This window comes from Balaenoptera physalus (genome assembly GCF_965194825.1).
Source record: "Balaenoptera physalus genome assembly, chromosome: 1".
In the NCBI taxonomy this organism is placed as follows: domain Eukaryota; kingdom Metazoa; phylum Chordata; class Mammalia; order Artiodactyla; family Balaenopteridae; genus Balaenoptera; species Balaenoptera physalus.
Window position 1 is genome coordinate 189,816,240 of NC_138882.1, and position 26,758 is coordinate 189,842,997.

The 26,758-nt window shown below is 40.3% G+C and overlaps 1 protein-coding gene across 6 annotated transcripts in view; it reads left to right on the plus strand.

Moving 5' to 3' along the window:
• RERE (arginine-glutamic acid dipeptide repeats) overlaps nucleotides 1–26,758 on the plus strand; it is a 419,625-nt gene that overhangs the window by 110,779 nt on the left and 282,088 nt on the right. Inside the window, exon 1 of one of the 6 annotated variants that reach the window (XM_082460930.1) lies at nucleotides 6,526–6,876. The exons of 4 other annotated variants lie outside the window; for them this stretch is intronic. The gene's annotated coding sequence lies outside the window, so the exon portion shown is untranslated. Of the gene's footprint in view, nucleotides 1–6,525; nucleotides 6,877–6,938; nucleotides 6,963–26,758 lie in introns of those variants that run through there. One more of the 6 variants, XM_082460932.1, reaches the window with a different exon arrangement.

Here is a 26,758-nt window from a genome sequence, read left to right on the forward strand (position 1 = left end):
AGAGTTTGTGCTGAGTGCACACTGGAGCCAGCGCTTCTGCTCTCCGTTCTTAGAAAAGCGGGATTTGGTGTGCTGCAAGCTGGGGTTTTTATTCCCCTCTCTTTCCAGGAATATATTTTAATAATGTCAGTAATTTTGTACTTCATGAAATAATACCTTAAATACTTATTAGCAGTTTATCACTCAAATATATACTTCGGTCTGTGTTGGGAAGTATAAAACAAAAGTTGTAATTAATGTCTAATCTTAATGTCGTACCTCTGCATTTAATTTGGAGTATGTGCTGTTCATAGTTTTACTAAAGGTTAGCCTCCTTGATTTTTTTTTTTTTTTTTAACATTTTAATTAATTAATTTATTTATTTTTGGCTGTGTTTGTTGGGTCTTTGTTTCTGTGCGAGGGCTTTCTCCAGTCGCGGCGAGCAGGGGCCACTCTTCATCGCAGTGCACGGGCCTCTCACCATCGTGGCCTCTCTTATTGCGGAGCACAAGCTCCAGACGTGCAGGCTCAGTAATTGTGGCTCACGGGCCTAGTTGCTCCGCGGCATGTGGGATCTTCCCAGACCGGGGCTCAAACCCGTGTCCCCTGCATTGGCAGGCGGACTCTCAACCACTGCGCCACCAGGGAAGCCCTCCTTGATTTTTAGAATCTGATTTATTTCTCGTTATTTTGAAAGAGTATATTAAGTAGATTCCAACAGTATCTAGGTTGAAATTAACTCAATTTTTTTCTTAAATATAAAAGAGTAAATATTAAGATTCTGGCATTAGAGGACATAAAAACTCACTTATCCTCAGTAATCTGTAATATTTGTCTAATTATTGCATCATATATGTCAGTGGTTTTCTGTGTGAGTCTTTTTCTGTAGGTATAATTATCATCACTGTCCTAGTTGATTTAAGTTTTCATATTTCTGTTCTTCAGCACTTTTACCTACAAAGAAACTATGGCTGAATGGAAAGTGATGTGATAAATGAATGTAATTAGGTAGGAAAGGTATTTTAAAAATTCATATTAGTAAACCTTGATTTGCACTTAAGACTTGCAAAGTATGGATTAGATGGTTGTTAGCCGTTATTAAACAATATGTCATTCAGTAGTGCTAAAGGCTGAGAAGTATATTATGTTTAATGTGCTGATTCTGATTTCACATACATTTTAGGGTGTAAGTCATGATTTCTCTTAAAAAGGAAGGGCATGCTGTTAATTCTTTTTTTTTTAAAGAATATATATATATTTTAAGTATTGCTCTATTTTTTTTTTTTTAATTTTTATTTATTTATGGCTGTGTTGGGTCTTCGTTTCTGTGCGAGGGCTTCCCCTAGTTGTGGCAAGCGGGGGCCACTCTTCATCGCGGTGCGCGGGCCTCTCACTATCATGGCCTCTTTTGTTGCGGAACACAGGCTCCAGACGCGCAGGCTCAGTAATTATGGCTCACGGGCCCAGCTGCTCCGCGGCACGTGGGATCATCCCAGACCAGGGCTCGAACCCGTGTCCCCTGTATTGGCAGGCGGATTCTCAACCACTGCGCCACCAGGGAAGCCCGCTGTTAATTCTTATACCAGGGTAACAGGAGTTCCTGAGACTGGGTTGGGGAAGCCAGGACATGTGGGGGAGAATATTTTGATTTTGTTTAGGATGATTTGAGAGTGTCTGTGGAATACCATTGTGGCGGAACTCAGAGGGCATTTGAAAACATGAATCTGTTGCTAAGAAGCTAGCTGAGGGTTAGAAAAATAAAATCTTGTGATCAGTAGTAACACAGAGGCAGTTTGAGATTAAGTCTTCTCACTCATGACAGATACCAGAGTGTGATAAGAAGAGGCCAGACGTTGACTACCTATATTTAGGAGCAGTCACGGAAAGAAATAGAGAATGGCCAGGGCAGTAGGAGATCCAGGAGAAGAGTGTGTAATGCAAAACTCAGACAAACCACCAGAACGCAAGTATGGGAACAGGGCCTACTGTTGGGAAGAGTGCTGTGCATTGGTCCACTTTTTTTGGAGAGCAGTTTGACTCAATCTTTTTGACTAAAAAGAGCATATTCATTGACCTAGAGTTTCCAGGGTCGAGATGCTCACACGTATGCACAGCGATGCACAAAGGAGTGGGTTGTAGCGGTTCAGGATTTGTTAACTACGGTACTCCCACGCAACAGAATTTTGTTCAGCTCTAAAGAGGAATTGGATGTTAATGGTCTGCTGTAAAGTGAGGGAAGCAAGTTGCCATATAGCATGAATAGTAGAATTTTATTATCATGAAATAAAAATCAGTAGAATGAGCCCCTAGACGAATGAATAGATATGTTCTTAAATATTTGTGTAAGTTTGTGTACATATGTTCTAGAAGACAGTACGGAGAGATACACTTCAGCGTGTTGAATGGGATTGTTTGGGTTTTCTGTAGGAACATATAATAACTAAAAAAATCCAAAAGGGCTTCAGAAAGAACTATATATTTTTCTTTTTTTCTTTTGAAAACTCTAGAAGTTTTGTTGTGTGGTGCCATTTTGTGAATTGGAAAAGGGAAAGAAGTAGATGGTTAGCTTAAAATTATATATCCGTATTCCGCATAGTCATACAAAACAAAACCTCCCTATCCTAGGATAGTGTGCAAACATTACTAGCTAGTACTAACACAACCCTTGGTTTGGTCATTGTTTGCTTGATTGACTTTGCTAATCTTTTGACACGTTGACACTCAGGTGAGCTAAGTTTCTTGATTTGAGTGATTTTACTAGATAATGCGATAGGAAGGAATGTTGTTGTCTCAACTTGATAGTTAATAGTTTTGGCAGACCTCACTAGTTATTGTTAGATGAGTGTTATTTTTAAACTTTCATGTAAAATTGCAGTCTCCTTCCCCTTTGATGGTCTTGGAGAGTGGTCCAAAGCTGCTATCTTTAGAAGATGTGGCCAAGAGTCTTATGGCTGTGATAGAAGCAGGGTGGCAGAGAGAGGAAACACAGGGTAGTTGTTCAAGGTTAAGGTTCTGGAATAACCTGAGCCCTATTCAACTAGTGCTAAGTTTATACTTCACATTTCCCCTGTGTACTGTTCCCGGTCATAGCTTTAATGTTAGTTTAACTAGACTTTGTATTTAATTATAAATGTTAGGGTAAAGTCAGATGTCAGCTCACTTGGCTGCATGCTGAGGCCTGTAGAATATGGAGTGCTTTGTCTCCCCTCATTATCTGTTAATGGTACTCAACTTGACAGGGTTGTTTTGATAAATGAAGAGTGTTATAAAACCTGGAGCTGGAATTTACGTGGAGTGGACTTAGGACAAAAGGAAGCAGGACATATGACATAGACAAGGCCAGGGTGGACTCATGTGGGAACCAAGCAGTGCCATGTGAAATGCTGAAAATAACAGTGAGGAATAATTTGGGAGTGAGGATGGGGAATATCTAATATTTTTTCATTCATCTCACGCTTTCTCTTTCGCTTTTTCTTGTGCTCTTGTGCAGGACATCTGAGAAATTGTTGTTCTTGTTGTAAGAACTCCCCTTTCTTATCTACAGATCCCTTAATTTACAGGCTCCCATTAATGGTGTTTAAAATGAATTCTTCACTTTGAGGAGTCGGGGAGGGCAGTTTTGGAATGTCTGTCACCAATGACTAGGAGTCCTCAGGTCAAAAGAACTCTTACAAAGGCTTCCGTGTCAGGGGAGTAGAAGTCTTTTAGAGAGGAAATAACTGAAAATAAAGAAAAAGTTCAGTGTAAAAGAGAGGTGAGGATTATACACCCCTTCCCCCACTTCCAGGAGAATTTGGTAGTACTTTTGCATTCAGAGAAATGTTGAAGACAAACTAGTGTATAATAATGTGCTTTCAAAATTTTATATTCTGTTTATGTTGCTCTCTGTGTGCATACAGGATTTCGTAGTCTGTCCAGTTTACCTGCTGCTGTTTGCTTCTTGCTTAAATGCCACATCACTAGGAAGAACTTATCTTGAATGTATTAATGATAGCATCTGTACTTCATTGGCTCTTAAAAAAAAAAAGTATAGCTTGCAGATAGGACCCTGGTTTGGGTCTCAATGTTTTTGTAAGTTACCCCAGGCACAATTATTTACATCTCTATAAAGTGGGGATAAAAATGTTCATTTTACTAGACTTAATTTTTTAATTTAGTTGCATAGGTGCTACTTACTTGAGAGGGGCTGCTTTTGTGCCAACAACTGTGTGGAGAATATACAAAATGAGTAGAACAGTATGAGTATTATTATTAATGAATAATTCAGTTATTCATTTCAAAGATATGTGTGCTTGATAACTGGGTATTTGATGATGAGCAAACATACAGAACTTTCTCTGATGGAACTTGCTCTCTAGAGGGGGCTATGAACATTAATCAGAAAGTCACACCAATGAATTACAAACTGAGATAAATGCTCTCAAGGAAAGGAACACAGTTCACTGAGAACTTATTATAACAAAGGAACTTGACCTAGAACGGGGCCGCAGGGGAAGCTTCTCTGACAAAGTGATATTTGACCTGAGGTCTGAAGGAGTAGGCTTTAAACTGTGTGCCGGGGAGGTTGGGGGCTCTGGGGGGCAGGGAGAGAGTTCTGTTCTAGTGGGAAGAAGCGGCCATGGCCTTTGGTAGGAATCCTGATACCTTGGAGAGATTGAAAGACTGGTGTAACTAGAAAGTGGGGGGCTGGGTGTGGATGGATTAGCAGAGGGTGCAAGATAAGGACAAAAGAATATGTGTTATAAAGTGCTGTCAAAGCATTTGGAATCCCAGGAGACTAGGTACAGTATGAATTTAGAATAAAGCAGTTTGGTTGTTCTCACCAGCCCTTTCCAACTTGTGATAAACCAGCACTTTTTAAAGTGCTGCAGACAAAAAAAACCCCCTATTGCTTCTGGCCCTGCCATGTATCTAGATAGAGCTGGTGGGTAAATGGAAGTGTGCCCCAGTACAGGAGTGGCTTTTGTAGCTAGGCTTTAGGGTCAGTTTCATCTCCGCCATGGATGGAGTGATCTCAGAACCACTTGGTCCTGAGTAGACTTTCAAGGCTTCAGTCCCCTCAGGATGGTTTTATTGAGGAATGGTGGTACGGGGAGCTTATGGCAGAGCTGCACTTGCGTGGGGACCGCCTCTGATTTGTGTTGGTCACAGCCACCTTTCAGGGTGGCAAAGGCATTAGGCTTCATCAGCTCTTGCTCTCAGTACAAGTGCTGTGTTAGTAGTTTTAGAGAGAGATTTCTATCTCCTGTAGACTAACTTGAGTTTTCTTTGAAAGAACTTAGCAGAGTGATGTTTAAATAGCAAATGTGCATGTCAGTTAGGTTATCTGTGCCAGAGAGGCAGGATCCCTGGGTACACTGTGCTTCTCCTCCATACCCAGCCCCCCACTCCCTTGTTGAGAAACTTTGGGCAAATCACTTAATCTAAATGTTTGCCTATTGGACCTTGGAAGGTCCAATAACATGTATAAAGCTATTTGAGAGTTCCATGAAACTTGCCTGGAAGGCTAAGAAGTGTAATATTAAAGATACCAAAAGTGATCATTTAAATTTTGAGCTTGTAACTTTCAAATTTGGGTTGATACTGAGTGAATTTAATAATTTGAATTTATATTCCATAGGAATGTATTTTTAAAAATTTGCTATAGAGTGTCTTATTTAATAGGACACAATGATTGTGGCTGTTACTACTAGGGAATACATAGTATAAATGTAGTTTAATTTTGGTAAATTTGAGCAAGCTGATAGATATTTACCAGTTTGGCGGTGGGGAAGAAAGTAATTTGAAATTTGGTAATTCTGTTTCGATGCACAGAACAGTGGAATTAATGACGGGTCTGGAATCTGGTAGCTGGTGGGTTTTATGTTTATTTAAGGCTACATGGCAAGGAATGTGTATTTATTTTGCTTCCTTATTGGATGGATTTCAATCAAGCCCAATTTAAGCTATGCCTTGTCTAGCAGATGGACCTTTGTTTTCTTGGGGAAAAAAGATCGGGGAGAAGACTTTTAAACAAATGACTTACAGAGAATTCTTAAACTGTAAGGAAAATTGGGGTCAGAAATGTTGTTTGACACCAAACAAAGCTTCTTTCTCCTGTGCATCTTTGAAACAAACGTTCATCGTGTCTGTGATTGTTGGTTATTTCATCTGCATTTGTTAGACGTCAGAGGTGGTTGGCATTAATATTCCTGGCAGAAGCAGAGGCAGCTCTAGGATATGTGAACTGCTGATCACTCACGGGGATGCGCTGCCTCTTTAATATCTTGCTTGCAGATGCATTTTCTAGCTGACCACGCTATTAAGAGCTGCCATCAATCACACAGCCTCCCAGTTCCGGCTGTCGGGAGGGGAGGGGGGACTGGGGAAGAGGGGAGGCTGGCCGAGCTGGGCAGGAGGTACAGTTGCAGCGGCACAGGCTTTGTGTGCGCGCGTCCCCGCGGGCAGAGGTGCGCGCGGAGCGGGCCAGGCTCCAGCCCGGGTTTTGTCGGCCGCCGCCGCCGCCGCCGCCGCCGCCGCCGCCGCCGCCGCCGCCACAGCAGCGGGGAGGCTGCTCTTTCTCTCCCAGCGTCTGGGTCACTGGCATGTGGCAGTGTTGGCCCGGCCGCCTGGGCTGAAGGAGAGTGAGCCGCGGCGGCCGCTTCCCCTAGCTGCGGGCGGGGCCCGGCGCGGCCACCGCCTCGCCTCCCGGAGCCGCTGAGCCGCGGGGACATGCGCCCGCGCCTTGCTGCCCTGCGGCCGCCCGGGCCTCCTTTTGTTTAGCAAGTGCATTTCACGCCCCGAGCCCCCGCCCGTCCCTCCGGTGCCCACGGGCCTGAGTTTGCGAGGGGGCCCTGCACCGGAGGAGGAGGAGGAGAGGAGGCCCGAGGGCTCAGCTCCTGCTGCGACCGGCCGCAGGCAAGTGGCTGGCCCCTCTTGCTGCGAGGGGGACGCGGGTCTCGGGCCAGGAAGTTGGATAACTGTGGGCGCAGGGGCTCTCGGAGGTGGGTGTATGGGAGTGAGGTCGATGACCCCAGAGAGATGAACAACTCGGGTATTATTAAGAATGATGGTGGCTTTCCAGGAATCAGGAATAGGTGTTTGCTGTGTCCCATTGCATTTCTGTTGGGCTTACTAGTTTTTGGGTTTTTGTTTGTTTGTTTTAAATTGTCAAAACTCTAGAAATCCCAATTAAATAAACCAAGTAAGAAACATGTTTAGGGCAGAGAAAACACTATTTTTTTTTAAAGGGGTGTGTGTGTGTTCTTTAAAAGGAAAGCTGGAAGATGAGGAATGTATAATCCAAAAGCCGCTGTTTGATCAGGAGCTTTATTGCTTACTGTGGAGTAAATTTAAGTTTAAAAATAAAGTGAATTGGATGGACTTGGTTATAAAGTAATTTGGGGCTGCTTAAGTGACAAATATAATTTGTTTCTTGGATCACAATACTGTTATTTTGCCAGGTTAGCTAAAACGCAAGGAGAGTTTTGAAGAAGATTGCTCTAAGTTTAAATTGTGATTTTTTATTTTTTTATTTTTTGTTTGAGGTAATGGCTTCCCTGCCCCTTCCACCTGTTTACTCAAATCTTGTACTCTGGTTGAAGCTGTATGGAGACCTGCTTGACCACTTTCTGTTTGCTGAAAAAGAAACTCTTGTCATAGGTTACTTTGTTTTACTCCCAGCCATTCGCCTTCCTGGCCCACATGTGCCACTATTCTCCTTGGGGCATTGTTTGGCTGGAGGCCTCCTCTCAGCCATATGGAAATTAAAAAAAATGGTATGTGAATGAACACTGAGGTCAGTAGAGAGATTAATTTTTCTCTTTGATATTTGTGTCTGTGTGCTTTACGATTGAGACACTGAGTGAAAGTTCAGAACAGAGTTGAGAAAGTCCTTTAAATTACATGCCAAAATTACTATATTCTGGTCATTCTTACTTTTTTCTTCTTTTTTCTTTCTTTTTTTTCTTCCTAGGAACTCCAAATTTAAAGTAGACATGATTTGAAACCCTACAGATGGGAACAATATCCCATGTAAGCCTGTTGATCTGTGGGCAATTATTTCCAGATGCACAACCAAACTCCACATTTTTATGCGTGCGTTAGATTTGGGCTCTGAGAGGCAATTGCCTTTCTGAAAATCTACATTGCCTAGTTAATAACACAAGGCAGACATTTTAGAGGCTTAACATTTAACAGCAACTTCACAATAGTATGGGAGCAGCAGTTAGAAGCCTGTGTTTGTTTTTTTCAACTCTGTAATTTAGTAGTGTTTAAAGTATTTTATAAAGATCTCTGGGACCAGTGAAAGGTGGTTTTCAGTCCAGAGCCCTTGAGTGCTCATTGTACTCTGGCAGGCCCTGGTGCTTGGCAGGCTGTGCTTGAAATGTTATTTGATCTGGTTGCATGAGAGAATGGACTAAGATGACACTTCTTCCTTCCCCCTGGCTGTTGAAAGTGATGCATCAACGAGTGCTGTTCAGTAACATATTTGAAGACTTAACCTACATTCATTCACTCTGAGAAGGTTTCCAGCAAAAGGCCATGTAGGTTTTTGTCTTGTTTTGTGGTTTTGCATTTATGAATTGAGGCGAGAGCTGACGTAATGTAGCTGTACCACTTCCTTTGTGTGTGAATGGGTTTTTATAGCCTGTAAGATATGTTCCAGTCTACATGGTTGTGATTACTTCTGAAATGCTTGAATGTGTATGTATCTTCACATGCGGGTACCCTGAGCCATGTGCCGGTTTATGTTTTAGCTTGTAGGTCTGGTGGTGGGGTGGGCTGCGGGTGTGGAGTGTCATGGGGAGCCCCGTCAACTCCTCGGGAAGGTTCGGCGAACGGCCTGTGTGTCATGCACACTAGCTCTTCATTTTAATTAGTGCAACTGTGTACAGCTGTTAGGTCAGACTGCATTGGCTGCTCCTGCAGGGTAGTTTTATTTTACACTGGAGGTTTTATGGACTTGTCTGGCTGTGTTTCTTAATCCCTCTCCCACCGCCCTTGTGCTTGCTTTTAAGCAAATGATAGAACAAGACAAGCTTTTGTTTACTCATGTAATAGTTTACTCGTGGGAGATTTATTTTTGGTTTTGAGGAAATTGATAAACCATGTAATTTAGCAGTAGGTATTAACATTTACCATGCTTTTCCAAGGTCAAAGGTTTTGCTTGCTATTATGTTAGTCTGAGTAGCCAATGGAACCATCCATTTTATAATGACATAGGAAGCCCTTTTTTTTTTTTTTTAAACTGGGTCTTTGTTTGCTATTCTAGGATTAGTTTGCAAAACTCAAATAAATGTTAGCCCAATGGAGATAACATGGCTAAAATGTTTCCTTCTGTCTCTTCCCTCTTGTTACACTGTACCAAAGGGACTGAGAGAACCATTGATTTACAGCAGTCTGGCCACGGGCTAGATGATTAATACAAGGATTTAGAAATGTCTTTGGTCAAGGGTATGTGTGGCTACCTTTAAATTTTAAAATGTGCTTTTGGCTCCAAGTTATTGGAAAGTATTTACTGTAAGATTGAGTAGCTTTGAGTCTTTGAATATAGGTCCACGACAAAGTCAGACTTTTCAGGCTGTAAAATAGATTGTGATGTGAATGACACAGTTTCTTAATGGTTTGGTCTCCTTACCGTATGCCTTTGTCTTGAGGAGCTGCCTACCACAATGTTTTCTAAGACTGTCCACTACATTTTTTAAAAAAGGAGCAAAAGTCAAAAGACAAAATTGACAAATCTGTTTATATATAAAGCTAATGTGAAGCCCGTTCCCGGGCCCAGTTTACTGATGGAAGAACGTGGGTGTGTGTTGTTGGAGGGACTTGTGGGGCTGGTGTTAGGGACGGGGCGGGGGGGTGTTTAGAGGGACAAGGGAAGCGGCTGCAGGTTGAGATACTTTTTAACTCATTGGAGAAATGGGTTCTTCTTAAGATAACCTGGAATGAGGAAAGAGAGTGCAACATTTTCTAGAAAATGTAATAATTTCAATGTAACATGTATAAAATGTTTTCTTTAATTAAAAGAAATCAGGTCATTTAGATTGGCAGCAGAGAATGATGAATCTACAGAAAAATAGAAAGAAGTATAGTAAGTATCCTAGATCCAAACAGGTTATTTCAAAAGTTCATTAGTATGTATTTCTTTTTTATTTATAGGACCATATTTTTAAATTCCATATATTGATGGTGATTAGGGTCGTAGCCTTGCCCTCCACAATCTTTTTAATTCTCGATTTAGTTGACGTATCTGTTTGTAATGAAAAATAATAAAACAAAATGTTAAAATTTAATTAGCGGGAAAATAAAGCATGTTCAGTTTTTAATGCTATCACATGGAGGCTCTGCTGGTATAAGTAATCAATTTATTCATTATAAGTTGGTGGTAAATAGCTAGACTGTATTCTATCCTTAGTTCTACCACTCACTCACAGTGAGACCTGGGGTAAGTTATTTATTAGCCTCTTTGTGGGAAAAATGATGAATCTACCTCAGAGGGTGTGCAAAATGCTTAGGAAACTGCCTGGCAGATAATGGCAGCTAGTACTTAATATAGCGAGCAGTGGTTATGCTCTAGATACTGTTTCAGTTGCTGAAGATACAAAAAAGATGAAGTCCCTGTCCTCACAGCACTTACATCCCAATGAAGGAAGACCAGACAAATTTAAGAGAACATGATGATTCACAAAACTTCCACAGATAACTTCAGGGCATGCCACTGATTTTTAGTTTAATATGGGATGTTTACTCTCTAAGTCATTATTTTCTTCTTCCTTGATGAAAATGTGTTTCTCACACTATTTGATGATTTATTAGCCATTGTTAACAATTTTTGGTGGAATAGAGAGGGAGGAAGAGACTTTTTTCTGGGAAAGGAAAAAAAAAAAGGAACAAAAAAGAAATTAAACATAGTGATTTGTCAGTTTAAGCACCCAGTAGTAGAAGGGAAATGTTAAATCATGGTCCATCCATAAAAGGAAATATTATGCAACCACTAAAAATCATCATGATATAAAAATACAATGTAAAGCTCAGAAAAAAAACTGTAGATGCCAAACTGTTTATGCAGTATGATTCCAATTATGTGCACACCCACATTTACTCACAGAGGCTAAGGGAAAAGATTAGAAAGAAATATACCAAATGTTAATAGTGCTAGTCTCTGGATGATGGGATTATGGAAGACTTCATTTCCTTAATATTGTTCTGTCTTTGCGTGAATTATTTAATCCTTGCAGGTCTAAATGCCTCTGAGGTGCCAGTGAGGAAACCCAAGACTTAAGCAACTTGACCAAGGCCCACGGGTGGTGAGTGGGGAGGCCAGGATTCCAAGCCAGAGCCTGAGCTCTGTTCTTTCCTTGACCCCCCTCTCATCCTATTAGAGGTGCCCTTTGTGAAAGGGCTTCCCCTGGCCTTCCTCCACACACCCGTGGCCCAGCCAGCTTTGAGACTTGTTTATGCCACCAAAGGGCCCTCACTGAATCTCACATAGGAGGAGCCAGTGCTGAGGTAATGCTGAGCATCAAGTTATTGGGAAAGAACAGCCAGTATTATGGCAAGAGGAGGAAATGGAAGAATGATTTGAGAGAAAGCGGTCTGAAAGGTAAAGCAATATAAAGAGAATACAGAGTAGAGGGTGCTTCAAAGTAAGGGGGTGACAGTAGAATCACATGTTCTAGGTTTTGGACTAGAGAATGAGAACTGAGAAAACACTATGAAAAAGTGCCATTGACTTAATCAGGAGTCAATGGAACCCCTGAGAATTTGTTGAGCAGAGCAGCCCAGGAGGTGGAGGATGGCCAGTGATGGTGGAAGCTAGTTTGCAGTTGGTAAGGAAATGTTGAGAAGTTTGGTAGCGAGAGAAGGAATGATGGAAGCTGGAAGAGGCTGCAGGTTAATGGCATTAGCTGGTTGATGCATTAAGAGGTTAATGGCAGTTGTGTTCTGTACGTAGGATTTTATGATGGTTCATATGACAGTTGTACTCAGGTTTTTGTGATAAAATGAGGTAGTAATGGATGTGAATCACTTTAGAAAGAAGAAAACATTTTAATTTTAGAGGATTAATCAGAAATTACTTGTGAAGTTTTAAGAATATGGTAGGTAAGTATGGGGGATCCTTTTATAAAGCTAAAATATTTTTGCCAGTAAAGAGTAGAAATAATCACTTGGTTCTAAAGATGAACAATTAGATCCTGTTTCTCATGTCTTGTTTCTACAAAGTAAATGAGCTTTTGTAGTTGCAGTTTAAAAAAAGGGTCAGTTTGTATGTGACTGTTCAGCTTCAAAGGAACAATATAGAGTTGAATATACTATGCATTTGAAAAATTGCTTAAGTCAAATGCCTCCAGATGGTGCATGCTGCTGAGTTCACAGCTGTATTTACCTCAAGCTCACAAGATTATCTTCTAATAATTTAAAAATAGCTGGTTAGAAACAGTGGTATAGTCAAATTTCTACTGGTTTTGAACGTCAGCAGCAGTAGTGACTTGACTTGTATGCATTTAGTAAAATGCCAGTTGATATTCCTTCCTTTTGCATTGTTTTCAGGATTTCTTATTGGGCCAATTTATGCTTTGCACAAACAACCGTAGTGCTTATGTACAGGTGCAGATGACCAGGTTCTTTTTATGTGGTCTCAGGAGTGAGATTGGAGAACGGCTCTTGATTATCTTTATAGGAAGTTTTTGTTGTTTTACTAATCACCTTTTATTTTTTCAAACATTTTTAATATATTAATATAGGCAGTTGATATTTTACACATATGGTGAGCTTTCTGTATTTTTTGATATTACCACCCAACCAAAAACAAGAGAAAAACTCTTTAATACTTGCATCTACCTCCCAATATAAATGCCTTTTCTTTTACATGGATTTAATAGAAGTCATTTTGGAAAAACTCAAATTACGAAATCTTAATTTTTTTGGACACACATACTACTGTTTGTTTGCTTAGCAAAACAAACAGTTTTCATAAATTAGATGTGAAACATAGGAAAATAGTTTGAAGCATTACCTAGGAATTTTAAATATGTGAGGGGGGATGGTAAGAAAGATATGCACATTCTTTATTAATTGACCAAAATTATATAGAAAAACATCAAGATCGAAGCGTTTGAACAGTTATTTTCTCCTTTTGGTTTTAGGTATTTAGCTCTTACTGTTGTCTTTTTTTTGTGTGTGGATATTTTATAATGAGAAAAATTATGTAGAAAACTTTTTACCTATTTGTATATTCTTTGACTACCTATCTAGGCAGTCTCTCTTTCATAGGCTCTGCTCTTTCCACAGGGCGTAATTCTCACATTGAATAGGTAAGGGGAAATGTTCAGTAACGGAATGTTCACCTTTTTAAAAACATGTTAGATGTGCAGGGAAGGAAGTAGAGCAATTAGTATTCATTCTGAAGTGTGCTGGCGGCAGATGCGGGGTAAGTTTTGATCTTTGAATGGAAAGAAAGAACAAAACATGCTGGAAAAAAGTAATGTCTAAAGCAGTCTGGCTTTTTTGGGGAAAGTTTTCTTCAGTTTTGTGAACAGGCTTAAATTGATTGCATAAACATTTATTATTGGATAAGTAATATTTTATTTATGTGATACACGAAAACATTAAAAAATGAAACCACTATTTAATAAATTAATTAATAGGCTATTCTACAGAGCAGTTTTATTTTATTATTTTTAAAAATATTTATTTGGCTTCCCTGGTGGCGCAGTGGTTGAGAATCCGCCTGCCAGTGCAGGGGACATGGGTTCGCGCCCTGGTCTGGGAAGATCCCACATGCCGCAGAGCAACTAGACCCGTGAGCCACAACTACTGAGCCTGTGCTCTGCAACAAGAGAGGCCACGATAGTGAGAGGCCCGCGCGCCGCGATGAAGAGTGGCCCCCGCTTGCCACAGGTAGAGGAAGCCCTCGCACAGAAACGAAGACCCAACCAACACAGCCAAAAAAAAAAATAATAATAATTAAAAAAATTTATTTATTCATTTATTTATTTGGCTGCATCAGGTCTTAGTTGCAGCACATGAGATCTTAGTTGCGGCATGCGGCATCTTTTGTTGCGGCACGCGGGCTTCTCTCTCTCTAGTTGTGGCGCACAGGCTCCAGAGTGCATGGGCTCAGTAGTTGTGGCGCACGGGCTCTAGAGTGCATGGGCTTAGTTGCCCTGCGGCATGTGGAATCTTAGTTCCCCCACCAGGGATTGAATCCGCGTCCCCTGCATTGGAAGGCGGATTCTTAACCACTGGACCACCAGGGAAGTCCCGGGAGCAGTTTTAGTTTTATAGAAAAATTGTGTGGAAAGTACAGAGAATCCCCACATGTCTCCTCCCACCCAGTTGTCCCTATTATTAACATCTTGCGTTTGTGTGGTACACTGTTAGAGTTGATGAATCAGTATTGATACCTTGCTGTTAACCAAAGTCTATGGTTCAGTGTTTGTGTTGTACGTTCTATGGGTTTTGACAAATGTTTAATAGCATGCATCCACCATTACAGTACACACTGAATAGGTTCACTGTTCTAAATACACCCAGTGCTCCACCTGTTCGTCCCTCCTTCCCTTCCCCTTAGCCCGTTGCAACCACTGATCTTTTTACTGTCTTCATAATTTTGCCTTTTCTAGATGTCATGGAGATGGAATCACAGTATGGAGCCTTTTCAAATTGGCTTCTTTCACTTAGCAGTATGCATTTAAGCAATCTGCATGTCGTTTTGTGGCTTGCTAGCTTCCTTTTTATCACTAATAATATCTCATTGTTTAGATGTACTACAGTTTATTTATCCAGTTACCTGTTGAAGTACATCTTCCTTCTTCCAAGTTTTGGCAGTTACAAATAAAGCCACTGTAAACATTTGTGTGCAGGTTTTGTGTGGAGATAAGTTTTCAACCCATGTGGATAAATACCAAGGAGCATGATTTCTGATCTATGGTAAGAGTATGTTGGGCTTTGTAAGAAACTGCTATACTGTCTTCCAAAGTTTCTGTACCATTTTACATTCCCAACAGCAGTGAATGAGAGTTCCTATTGTTCCACATCATTGCTAGCATTTGGTGTTGTCATTATTTTGGATTTTAGCCCTTTTTATTTATTTGAAAAAATTAAAAGTATCTACTTATTTTCTGGTGTCAGCTATGTTGCAGATTTGATTTTCTCTGCTATTTGCCATAGAGAGGGAGAACTGAGGACCATAAATATATTGCATATGTCTCATTCTCCATCCTGTAGGGGAAAGGCATAAAGGGTATGAATTTGGGAATACAATCTGTTACACTTTAAAAAGAAAGAGCATAATGCTGATATAATGATGTTATGGTTATGGTTATGGTTATGTTATGGTTCATGTAAAATGTAGTAGTACTAATTTCTTAGTGGTTCCATGTAAGCTTTATTTCCTCTTGGTTACCTGTGTTCCTCATTTGGCAAAGGATTTCATTTTATGAAGGGAAAGGGATACTTTGAATTTTTTTGAAATAAGCTAATTCTGGCCAAAGGTCCTTATCTGCTAGATACTTTTAAATGTAAATAAAGATTTATATTAATTTCTTTATTGTAAGACCATTTATCGGTTGGTCAGGACACTCAGAGATGAGGACCATTCGATCCTGCCCTTGGGGGTTATAAATTGCAGCAGTGAATATCGGAGGGTTTACTATAGGGTGGATACCATGCAGTTCTGAAACGAGGTTAGAATTACTTCCCAGCTATGCTTATTTAGAATATTTTTGACTTTGCATTTATCCAGTTACTTATTGGAATTTAACATCAACCTAATTGTGTTCTATACCTACCCACAGCCTTGGTTGTGAAGATGATTTGGATAGGTTCTCCTGGGGGTTATGCAGTTCATTAATTCCTTTGTCAAGGGTTCTTAACTTTATTTTTATCAGAGACTCCATTGAGTATTGGTGTAGGCTGTGGTTTTTCCCCCAGAGCAGAGTTGTGAACATTTGCCTACATGTCCACAATACACAGTTGCAGGTAGTTTATGGAACTCTTGCAGCCCATCCATGGACCTCTCGTTTAAGAACTCCTCTTCTGGTGAGCCTTAAATCTCTGTTTGAATTACTAGGAATCCTTTGTATTTCTTACTTTTGGCAGATTTGCTTTACTCGAATAGTGTGGTGTGAGACCATTGACCGGTATGGTGCCTGTGGAGCTCGCTGTTTGTGCGCCCTGAATGGCTTATCCAGGGGTACCCGAGGCTGCTGGCCATGGCAGATTGCTGTCCCTGGCGGACCCACAGGAGAGACTTTTCTCAGCTCTTAGTTCCAGAAGGGGACTGACCTCCTGAGCATGTGATTTGCTTCTACCTTATGGATTTAGAATCCTGTGACTGATCAAATTTCTTCTGAGGCATTTGCTTATAAGATGTTGGCTACATCTAACAAATGGTATACAGTGAACCTGAACACCTATTTCATGGTTCCATTTTCTCAATCCCCTCTCTCCCCCTGCAATTTTCCTTTTTCCCAAGAAAAAGAGAAGCAGTATAGTAGTATATAGTTAGAGCACAGGCTCTGTAGCCTGTACGACCTGTGAGACGTGCCATGTGGCCTGAGGGAGCCTTTTTCACCGCTGTGTGCTCAGGGTCCTCTTCTGTAAATCGTTCCTACTTTGTGTGGCTACCGTGCGGGTGAAATGGAGAGCTCTTAGAGCAGTAACCGGCACAGGCAAATGCTGAGCGGATCTTAGCTGCTGTTGTCAGGCCAGTTCCCTCATCTGTTTAAAATTTTATTTTATTTTATAAATTTATTTATTTATCTATTTATCTATTTATTTATTTTTTTATTTATGGCTGTGTTGAGTCTTCGTTTCTGTGCGAGGGCTTTCTCTAGTTGTGGCAAGCGGAGGCCACTCTTCATCGCGGTGCGCGGGCCTCTCACTATCGCGGCCTCTCTTGTTGCGGAGCACAAGCTCCAGACGCGCAGGCTCAGTAATTGTGGCTCACGGGCCTAGTTGCTCCGCGGCACGTGGGATCTTCCCAGACCAGGGCTCGAACCCGTGTCCCCTGCATTAGCAGGCAGATTCTCAACCACTGCGCCACCAGGGAAGCCCAAAATTTTATTTTATATTGTATGAATATCAGTAAGCTGCCTTAAGTAAGCTCTTTTAAAAGTAAGCCATTCTTTAAATCTCCCCTGCCCTCTGTTTATTTTTTTATGCAGAGGTTTAATTTCTGCCTGAAGACAGTCATTAAATATGTTGGGTTGGCCAAAAAGTTCGTTCGGGTTTTGTTATGGAAAAACCTGAACGAACTTTTGGCCAACCCAGTATTATGTAGGGGAGTGCGAAGGGGCTGAATTGTGTTCCCCCAAATTTCATATGCTCGTCTTAACCCCGAGTATTTTGGTATTTGGAGGTGAAGTCTTTGGGAGGTAATTAGGTTTAGATGAGGTCGTGAGGGTGGAGCCCCATGATGAGAATGGTGTCCTTATATGAAGAGAAAGAGACCCGAGTGTGGCCTCTCGCTCTGCCGCGTGAGGACGCAAAGAGAAGGCCGCAAAGAGCAGGCGGGGAACTGAATGAACCGGATTGGCCAGGACCTTGATTTTGGACTTCCCAGCCCCCAGAACTGTGGGAAATAAATTTCTTTTCTTTCAGCTCCCCAGTCTGTGGTATTCTGATGTAGCGCCTGAGCAGACTAATACAGAGAGTGCATTTCATACATGCAGAGCAGAAGGTGATCAATAGCTTATCACAGAGGCAGCTTTTCAAGAGTGAAATGGGGATGATGCTTCTGTTTGCAGAAGGCTTTACCCCTCCTGGATAGCCTTCCCTGACCTCTGGTTGGTCCTCACAGCTCCCTTCCGAAGGAGGCAGCACAGGTGCTGGCTGCTCGGCTTCCGGAGCGAGAGCGCCAGGTCAGGAGAAGTCAGTGAGTTGTCCACGTCCACAGTTTCCATTTTGGAACTGGCTGAGCCTCTTTAGTAGCTGTGTTTTCTGACTTCTATATCCATTGATCCTTCCATGAGCACCTTAATATTGTCAGTTCAGTCTTATAATTCTTTTGCTTAGGAGAATATAATCTTCACTTGTAGTCTTTATAGGAATATTATTTTCATGGTTGAAACATCAGTGGTGAAATTGTTGAGTTTATTTATCTTTACTGTCTCAGGGAGAAAAATAGAATTTATGAGTTCTTTGGCCTGTTGGTTAGATTTGAAGTATAAAATTTCTGTGAAGTGACATAAGCCTGAGAAATGTGATACTATCTGAATTGGTACTTATGACATTTTTTTCTTTTATTTTGGTCCACATATTGGTTTGCCATTCAGTCTTGCTGATGAGTTTCTAAGATGTAGGAGTTATTTGGAGCTATCCATGGTCAAAAGATTGCTATTCATTTTGGTCAAGGTGCTGTGAGCATGTCTTGATCAAAGGGATGAAACAGGAGGGCTAGAACCTACAAATTTAAAAAACTCCAACTTCAAACCTGCAGCCAAACTCTGCCCTTCATTCTGAATGAGTTCTGGATCCCTACAAGGTTAATATTTATGAGCCATCAGAACACACTGTATTTGCTCCATTTCCCATTAAATTTTAACAAACTTTAAAAAAACATCAAAATTTTACTTCCTGATGACAAAATGATTCATTTGAGATCAAACACTTGGAATAGATTAAAAAAAAACTTTATTGAGGTAAAACTCCCTTAAGAGATAATTCATCTATTAAAGAAGTGTACAAATGTACAAATCGATGGTTTTCAGTGTATTCACAGAGTTCTGCCATCATCACCACAATAGATTTTATATGGCAGTTTCTGGTGATTAATTGAATGCTCCTAGATAATCTTGTATGTGTAAATTTGTACTTCTGTGAATAAGAATATGACTTATCTGTATGCTTTACTATTACAGTATATAATTGGTTGAAGGCATTCAAACCCATCTTTTGTTTACAGTGGTCTGACGTAAGGGAGTTAACTTCACACCAAGGTTATTAAATCCTTCAGTGACTGATGACTCCCTTCAAGGGATGATAAAGCAGTTATGAATATGATATGAAAAGGCTTGTAGTCTCTTTCAGGATATTATCTGGAGAAATTGCAACTTTCCCAGGGCATTGTTTTTATATTTGATGTGCTCAAAATATGTTTAGACATTTGCCATTTCCAGCAGTTTGTGTTAAAGAATGTTTCATTTGTTAGTAGAAAGGCTGATAGCCGGGTATGTCTTATACTAGGGGAACCAATTTCCTAGTGTTGGTTCCCAGTTAGTTCATAAGATTCAAGTGGGCCCTTAAGGCTGCTGAGCAATCATACTTTTTCCCTCTCCTAGTCCATTCACTTGCCCGGTTTCCTAGATGACTATTTCATACATCCTCCCTGTCTTCATGCTGGGTTTCCTGCTTCAGTGAGAAAAACCAAAGCAGTCCGCAGAGAACTTCCGCCCATACTCACCTCCCTGTGGGCCCAGCTTGCAGCACAAACTCCGCCTTCCCACTGCCTGGAGGTGGAGCAACGGAGCTCTTACCCTGCAAGGCCGGTCCAGCTGGTGCAGCCGGTCCTGCCGGTACTGCCGGTCCTGCCCTCTCAGTAGTCATTTCCTGTCTCTCCTATCATTAATGTTTTGGACTCTACTGGATCATTCTCAACAGCATACAGTTTTTCTGCTTTTCTTCCATCTTAAGACAAATACAAAAACAAAATCTCCCTCTTTTGACTCTGCTTCCTCTGCCCACTGTTGCTTATTTCTCTGCTCTGCTTTGCAGCAAAACATCTCAACAAGAGTTTTCTGTACTTAAGGTCTCCAGCTCTCCTCTCCTCTCTTAAATCCATCACCCATCATTCCAGGGAAACTGCTGTGGTGAATATTACCACGTCCTCTGCACTGCCGGTTCCCTCTCCTGGAATCTATCTCCCCATATACCTGTGTGTCCTCACTTTCAAGTCTCAGTGAGGCCTGCCTTGACCCTTGGTCTTTGCTCCTGGTTTCCCTTGCCCTGCTCTGTCTTTTTCCCTAGAGTATCCTCTTTTCACATACTATATGTATTTATTTTCATTACTTATTGCCTTGTTCCTCCCACTAGAATGTAAAGTCCTGAAGGGTAGGGATTTTTAACTGTGCAGTTCACTGATTTATCCCCAGCATGTGGAACAGTAACTGACACAGAATAGATGTCTGATAAATTATCTACACCGTGCCCTGGGACTCACAGCTTTAAAAATTATCTAAATGAATATAACTAAAATTTTATGTCTCGTCCAGGTCTTAACTCAGCTACCTTCTTCACATGTCCACTTCGATGTCTGATAAGCATCTAAAACTTAACACACCCAAATGGAACTTCTGATGTTTTCCCCCTACGCCACACATAGCTGTGGGGTTTTTGTATTTTAACTTCTTCAGTTGGTAGGATTTCCTTGTCACCTCTTTTCTTTGGTGTATAAATTGTACCACCTGGAACGCCAGAGGTGGACTGGGGCAATCTTGGGTTGTGTAGTTGCATCTGGCACTTTTAAAGCAGTTACATTTTTTTGAACATTGAAAAAAAATCTAAACAGTGATGTACAAATGAAAAGTCAATGTCCATCATTTAATTTACTTTAATAACTTTTTTACTGTAGATTCCATAGAACCATTAGTTAGTTTTTTGATGTTTGACACTTGGAAATATGGTTTTAGCTTTCAAAGTAAAGTAAGAATATTTGTTATCAAAACTTTGATTTATAATTGCCATCTACTTAGCAAATGTAAAATACTTTTTAGAAAGCTTTCCTAAGTGTAGTGGGTAAACTGTTGAATCAGGAAATGTGTACTTAAAAGTTCCTCTCTGGGAGAATCAGATCAGTCCTCTTAAGATCCAAACTTGAAACTTGTTTTAGCGAGACATGGAGTTAATGGCGTCTCTTCTTTAAATGCTGATCCGGTCTCACAGCATGAAATATTGAGGTAGCTTTCTTCCAATTGGACTTAAGTTGGCAATTACATTTACTGTCTACCAGCAAATCATTAGATTTCTTGTCCATGAAACTCTTTCAAAGACTCCTATCCTTGTAGATTAATGTATGTTGATAGTTTACAGGACAGTGCTCGGGCAGTGTAAGCAGACTTGGTAGGTGGAAAAATTACTAGTGATTTGTTTAATATACATACATATTTGCTTTAGTGTTACATCTCCCTAGATGATAGAGATCCAAGGAACTTGCAACAATGTTTTTTCTTTTTTTGAAACCAGTAAGCCAGCAGAACAATCCTGTTCAGCCTACTTTAGTGCAGTGGTGTCATAAAGAGAATCACACTGTGATCAGACTATGCCAAGACAACCCAGCTGATCAGTGAAAAATTTGGTTGGTATTTGATAGATGGGAAAAGGAGGAGGAATTTGCCTGAAGTTTTTACTTTTAAACGAATGGAGTTTCCTTTATGGGTCCAGTGCATTGATGTGGGATCTGTTTTTAATAGTCATTTGCAAAAAGGTTAGTGTGTGGTAGGTCTGTGATGAGCTATAAAGATAGAGAAAGAATCCTTGGTTTACAAGTCTGATAATACTACCTTCCTTTTCTGTGTGACACTAAAATACTCTAAACTTAATCCTCAGCGTAATTGAGGTAGGACCGTAATTCCCATTTAACAGAGGAGAAAATAGCTGAGGGGTCAAGTCACCTTACTCACTGCCCCTCAGTACTTGGTTTGCTTTCCATGTCTGATGTTATTTCCACTGCATCACAGCTTCCAGACTTGCTGGGATAGATGAGAAAGACACAGCAAAAATGGACCACTGGGAGGAAGATTTCTATAGACCGAATGTGCTTCAGTGTGTAGAGGCGGAGAGGGAGAGAAAGGAAGCTTATACATAACTTTGGATGTGGTTGATTTAGGTAGATGACTTGACCCTAGAGAGAATCCTTAAGAGACGGGTTTTGGTCATATATAAATATGTCTACTTCTACCTTGTGTATGGTCGTATTAGAGAATTGTCTGGAGAGGCAAGGTGATTTCACTGGACTTTTTCCAATAATTTATCTTTAGAATGAAAACATTAATCTGATTTCAGTTTTTCATTTTCCTAGGAGATCTTCAATTTGGTATACCAGGGATTGAGTCTTAAAATAAAGGGGCCAGGGATAGTGTTTGTGTTTAGTGTCTGCTTTTTAAAAGTCAATTCTAGCATTTAACGCTAAAACACAGGAAGCAAAAGCTTAGTCTAGTGACAGTGCTAGGATTAATTTTACTTGTTGAAATTAATGTTTCCTTGATAAATAAACCATTTTCAGGTTCTTGGTAGATGAATTTAACTGAGGACAGATTACAGATTATTACATAAATTCATAAGAATTGTGCCAAATCTGAAAACAGAGAAAAAGAAGCCAACTTGTTTTCACTGTTAGTAGATGTCCTGGCTTGATCGTATAGGTCCCCCGCCTTTATCTTCAATGCCTTCTCTTCTAAGATTAAAATCAAATCTTAATATGTTGACGTGTAGTATTCAGGTACTCTTATAATTAATTAAGTTCAATTTCCTTTAACTTCTGTAATGCTCATTTGAAAAAAAAATTGACGGAAAAGTTTTTCTGGTTTTCATAGCTATAGAAACAGCAGGTAAAAATGTACTCAGAAGTTAAAAGCTGAATTTGTTAGATTTATCAGTTGGGATCTGAAGAGGATTAGTTAAAAAATGGGGTTTAATCAAAAACTGATTGCTTGAATTGAACACATCTGTGAATTCTGTACTGCAGCTCAGGAGGTTAGCTCTAAATATCTGGACTAGTAAAGAGGTTTCTAATCCAACTTTGCTATTTATCCAGTTTGTATTCTGTGTTCACTGGCATTGCAGGAGGGAAAGTGGGATGTACAGACCTTGTCAAAATGGCGGGGGGCGGGGGGTGAGGCTGGAGGGCGTAGATTGTGCTTGATCTTGATTGTCTTCTGAAGGAGCCACAGTGATTATTTAACCAAGTACTTTTGAACTTGATTATTGCTTAGTTCATCATTCTTGGTTGTTCTTTTAAATTCCTTGTGGAAATAGTGTTTTGTTATTGTTGTAAGTCTAACGCTTAGTGCTAATATAACAATTAAAAAGATTTTTTTCATTGGAGTATATTTGATTTATAATGCTGTAAACGTATTTGTTTTTTTGTTTTTTTTGGTTTTTTTTGGCTGCACAGCATGCAAGATCTTAGTTCCCTGACCAGGGATCGAACCCTCGCCACCTGCGATGGAAGTGCGGAGTCTTAACCACTGGACCACCAGGGAGGTCCCTAATATAACAATTTGACAGAATGATTTCATAAGCTTGTGCGTTTCAGCATTAATTCTGCCATGTGAAAGGAAGGAAAGGTTTTTTGTTTATGTCCAGGACATTAAAAAAGAAAAGTTTGTTTATTTATTTATTTTGACCACGCTGGGTCTTAGTTGTGGCATGCAGGATCTTTTAGTTGCGGCACGTGTGATCTTTCTAGTTATGGCATGAGGGCTTCTTAGTTGTGGCATGCATGCGGGATCTAGTTCCCCAACCAGGGATTGAATCCAGGCCCCCTGCATTGGGAGCGCAGAGTCTTACCCACTGGACCACCAGGGAAGTTCCTGCCCAGGACATTTTTAAAGTGAGAAATGATTTCTTGTTTAATGACACTGCCTTGCTGCTACTGGCTTTTCTAGCAAACTTGTCTATAATTAAAGAGGATCAAGATTTAATGTGCCTAATGTATTATTTGGTGGACTGAGTCATTGAAAATGCACTTGGTCACTGAAGCATGCTTTTAAATTTATTTATTTATTTATTGGCTGAGTAGGGTCTTTGTTGCTGTGCGTGGGCTTTTGTCTAGTTGCGGCGAGTGGGGGCTACTCTTCGTTGTGGTGCGTGGACTTCTCATTGCAGTGGCTTCTCTTGTGGTGGAGCATGGGCTCTAGGCATGCGGGCTTCAGTAGTTGTGGCTCGTGGGCTCTAGAGCACAGGCCCAGTAGTTGTGGCACACAGGCTTAGTTGCTCCGTGGCATGTGGGATCTTCCCAGACCAGGGCTCGAACCCATGTCCCCTGCATTGGCAGGCAGATTCTTAAGCACTGCGCCACCGGGGAAGTCCCTGAAGCATGCTTTTAAAATAAAGGCTTTTGGCACACTTTGAAGCATGAAAAAATTTAAGTTCTTTAGCATGTCTCTAAATGGACATTTTATTTAGTATCTGTCTTTTATTACTAAGAGCCTCTAAGGACAATCTAAAAAACTAAAAAAACTAGTATTTTAAACCTGTTAAATAGTATTGTTAACCTAGCTTTGAAGGAGGGCCTGTGGAGTAATCTTGTTTATTTTTTGCTTAAGATTAAGTTGAATAACCCCATAGAGTTATAGTTGTGATGAAAAAAAATCAGGTAGGTAGATATATTTTGTTTTTATTTTCTGCCATAAATGAATATTTTCTGTTTTATACCTTTATAAATACGTTTATTGGTATTCTGTCAAAAGCAGCTCCAGTAACTCTGGGGAATGGTTTTCCCTGAGGCAGTCAACAGCACACAGTTTGTAGAGTTACTGAAGAGGTTTGTGGAAAGGTATTTCCCCACCCCCCCTTTTTTTCTTTTTAGCAGGGTTCAGCAGTTTAATTTCTCCAGTCCTTATGTAGAATCATTAGATCTAAGTAGTGCCCTTTGGTGCCACTCTCAAGGAGAGAATTAGGGAAAAAGTGAAGGACAAGCCTGGAGAGAGACATGGTATAAAAAGGGGCAACACGGGGGCAGAGGTGCATATGTGGGGTGTTGAGTTGTAAAATACCTGGGAAATGGGTGTGGTGGGGGGTTGCCACTTGGCCTCATTGGGCCCCCATATCTCCGTCTGTTCGAATGTTGACGCTTCGGTGTTCTTACTCCTACAGGTATTTGGTACCTAAAATATTAATAATTTGTAACATCTCTTACATTTAGTTTACCAGGTCATTCAGTTGAAGTTTGTTGAATCTTTCTAATAGAATTTTAGAGTCCTATTCATTTTTTGTTTTTTAAGATGAAGAATTTTAAGGTGAAAGAAGTGAGGTACAGAGTTGGTACATAATACAGCCTAACTTCTGATTGGTGTCTTTGGACTTCACCAGTGCGCATTCTACCACATCATAGTAATGGGTAGTTTTATTTCCCACTTTTGAATCTGTTATCTTCCTGAGACTCAGATTCTTGATTGTTCTTTGGATTGAGTTAAGGCATGTGAAAGAATCCCTTGTCATTCTAATAAAGGTTTGGTGAACAAAACTTGATTGAGGCTGGTGTACCTGTGAAACATACATCACTACTTGCCTCTATAATTTTTATTCTAGGTTATATTATTAGAGCTGGCATTTTTCTTAAATTTTATTACTTGCATGTTTCACATTCCTGGATATAGAGACATTAGTGACTTAGTATACTGTTTTCTTTGTTTTGTAGATAACATTAATTTTCATCATCTGTACATTGGAAGGCTTATTGTCAATAAATAGTCAACATTTTGACCTCAAAGAAACCAGGAAATATATTCATAAAACGAGACATGGTCACAATCATTTTGAGAGAGTTTATGACGGGTTATACTCAGTTGGACAGATCATTAAAGTCAGTACCACAACAAAAATGTACATTCCTCCCCCCCACCAAGAAACCACATAAAATTTTCTTTCTTTAAAAAAAATAATTATTATTTATCGGGCTGTGTTGGGTCTTAGGTGTGGCACGCAGGATCTTCTTTGCGGCGTGAGGGATCTTTCGTTGCAGCATGCAGGCTCTTTAGTTGTGGCGCGCAGGCTCGGTAGTTGCGGCGCGCGGGCTTAGTTGCCCTGCGGCATGTGGGGTCTTAGTTCCCCAAACAAGGATCAAACCCACGTCCCCTTCACTGGAAGGCAGATTCTTAACCACTGGACCACCAGGGAGGTCCCCACATAAAATTTTCATAGTGCCTCCACAGAAACTGGTTGTATAGCTTAAGGAGCGAGGTCAAAGGCTGTGCTTTTGATAACAAAATTTGTATTGAAATGTGAAGACTGTATTGTATCATATTCCATAAATTATATAAAGGAAGTGAGATGTAATTTACTTGCAATTATTAGTCGTGAAATAACGAAGAATATAGAGCCTGACTCTTACAGACAGCCTGTAGTGTAAGGAAAGGAACAAGTCCCCATTTCACACATGAATAAACAGACTTGATCTCCTGATACGAACGAGCCACAGTACAAGGGACAGCCTGGGGGTGAGGAAGGCAGAAGTCTTTGTCACTTAGCCAAAATAGACTAGGATTCAGAGTAAATGAGATTTGTGATCAAAGTAAGCCTTAAGTCTCATTAGGCCTCTGCATGATTGTGCTGAAATGAGAGTGTAGTATACAAAAATGTTTCTGGTGTGAAGTTTATTGTACCTAAGTGCCTACTTTTCAAACCTAGAACCAAGTTGAGTTACTGTATTTGCCCACATCTCTCAGTATGAATATTGGGATGTGAAATAATCAGTCTCAGTTTCTCCTTCCATTCCTGTCTTACTTCCTTAATGCTACCCTGAAAATTTCAACTGTGACTGTATGTCTTTATTTTTCCTGGGGTCTGTGAAGATCTATTGCAGGTAATTTCTGTCTGTGCTGGTCTTATAATATAGATAAGTTCCATTTTATTTTCTTGATTTAATAGAAGGTCTGTGATACAGAACCTTAAGTGTTACCCAATCTCAAATTTTGTTTAGTAGCACATTTTAATCTGTGGCTGAATTTAGGTATTAATGATTTTAGGTTTCATCTCACATATTATATTTACAGGGGAAGTAGAATAATGTATAGAGAATGATTAAGCTATGTAAATATTTGTACTTTGCCACAGTGTTGACGTTCTAAAGTCAAAT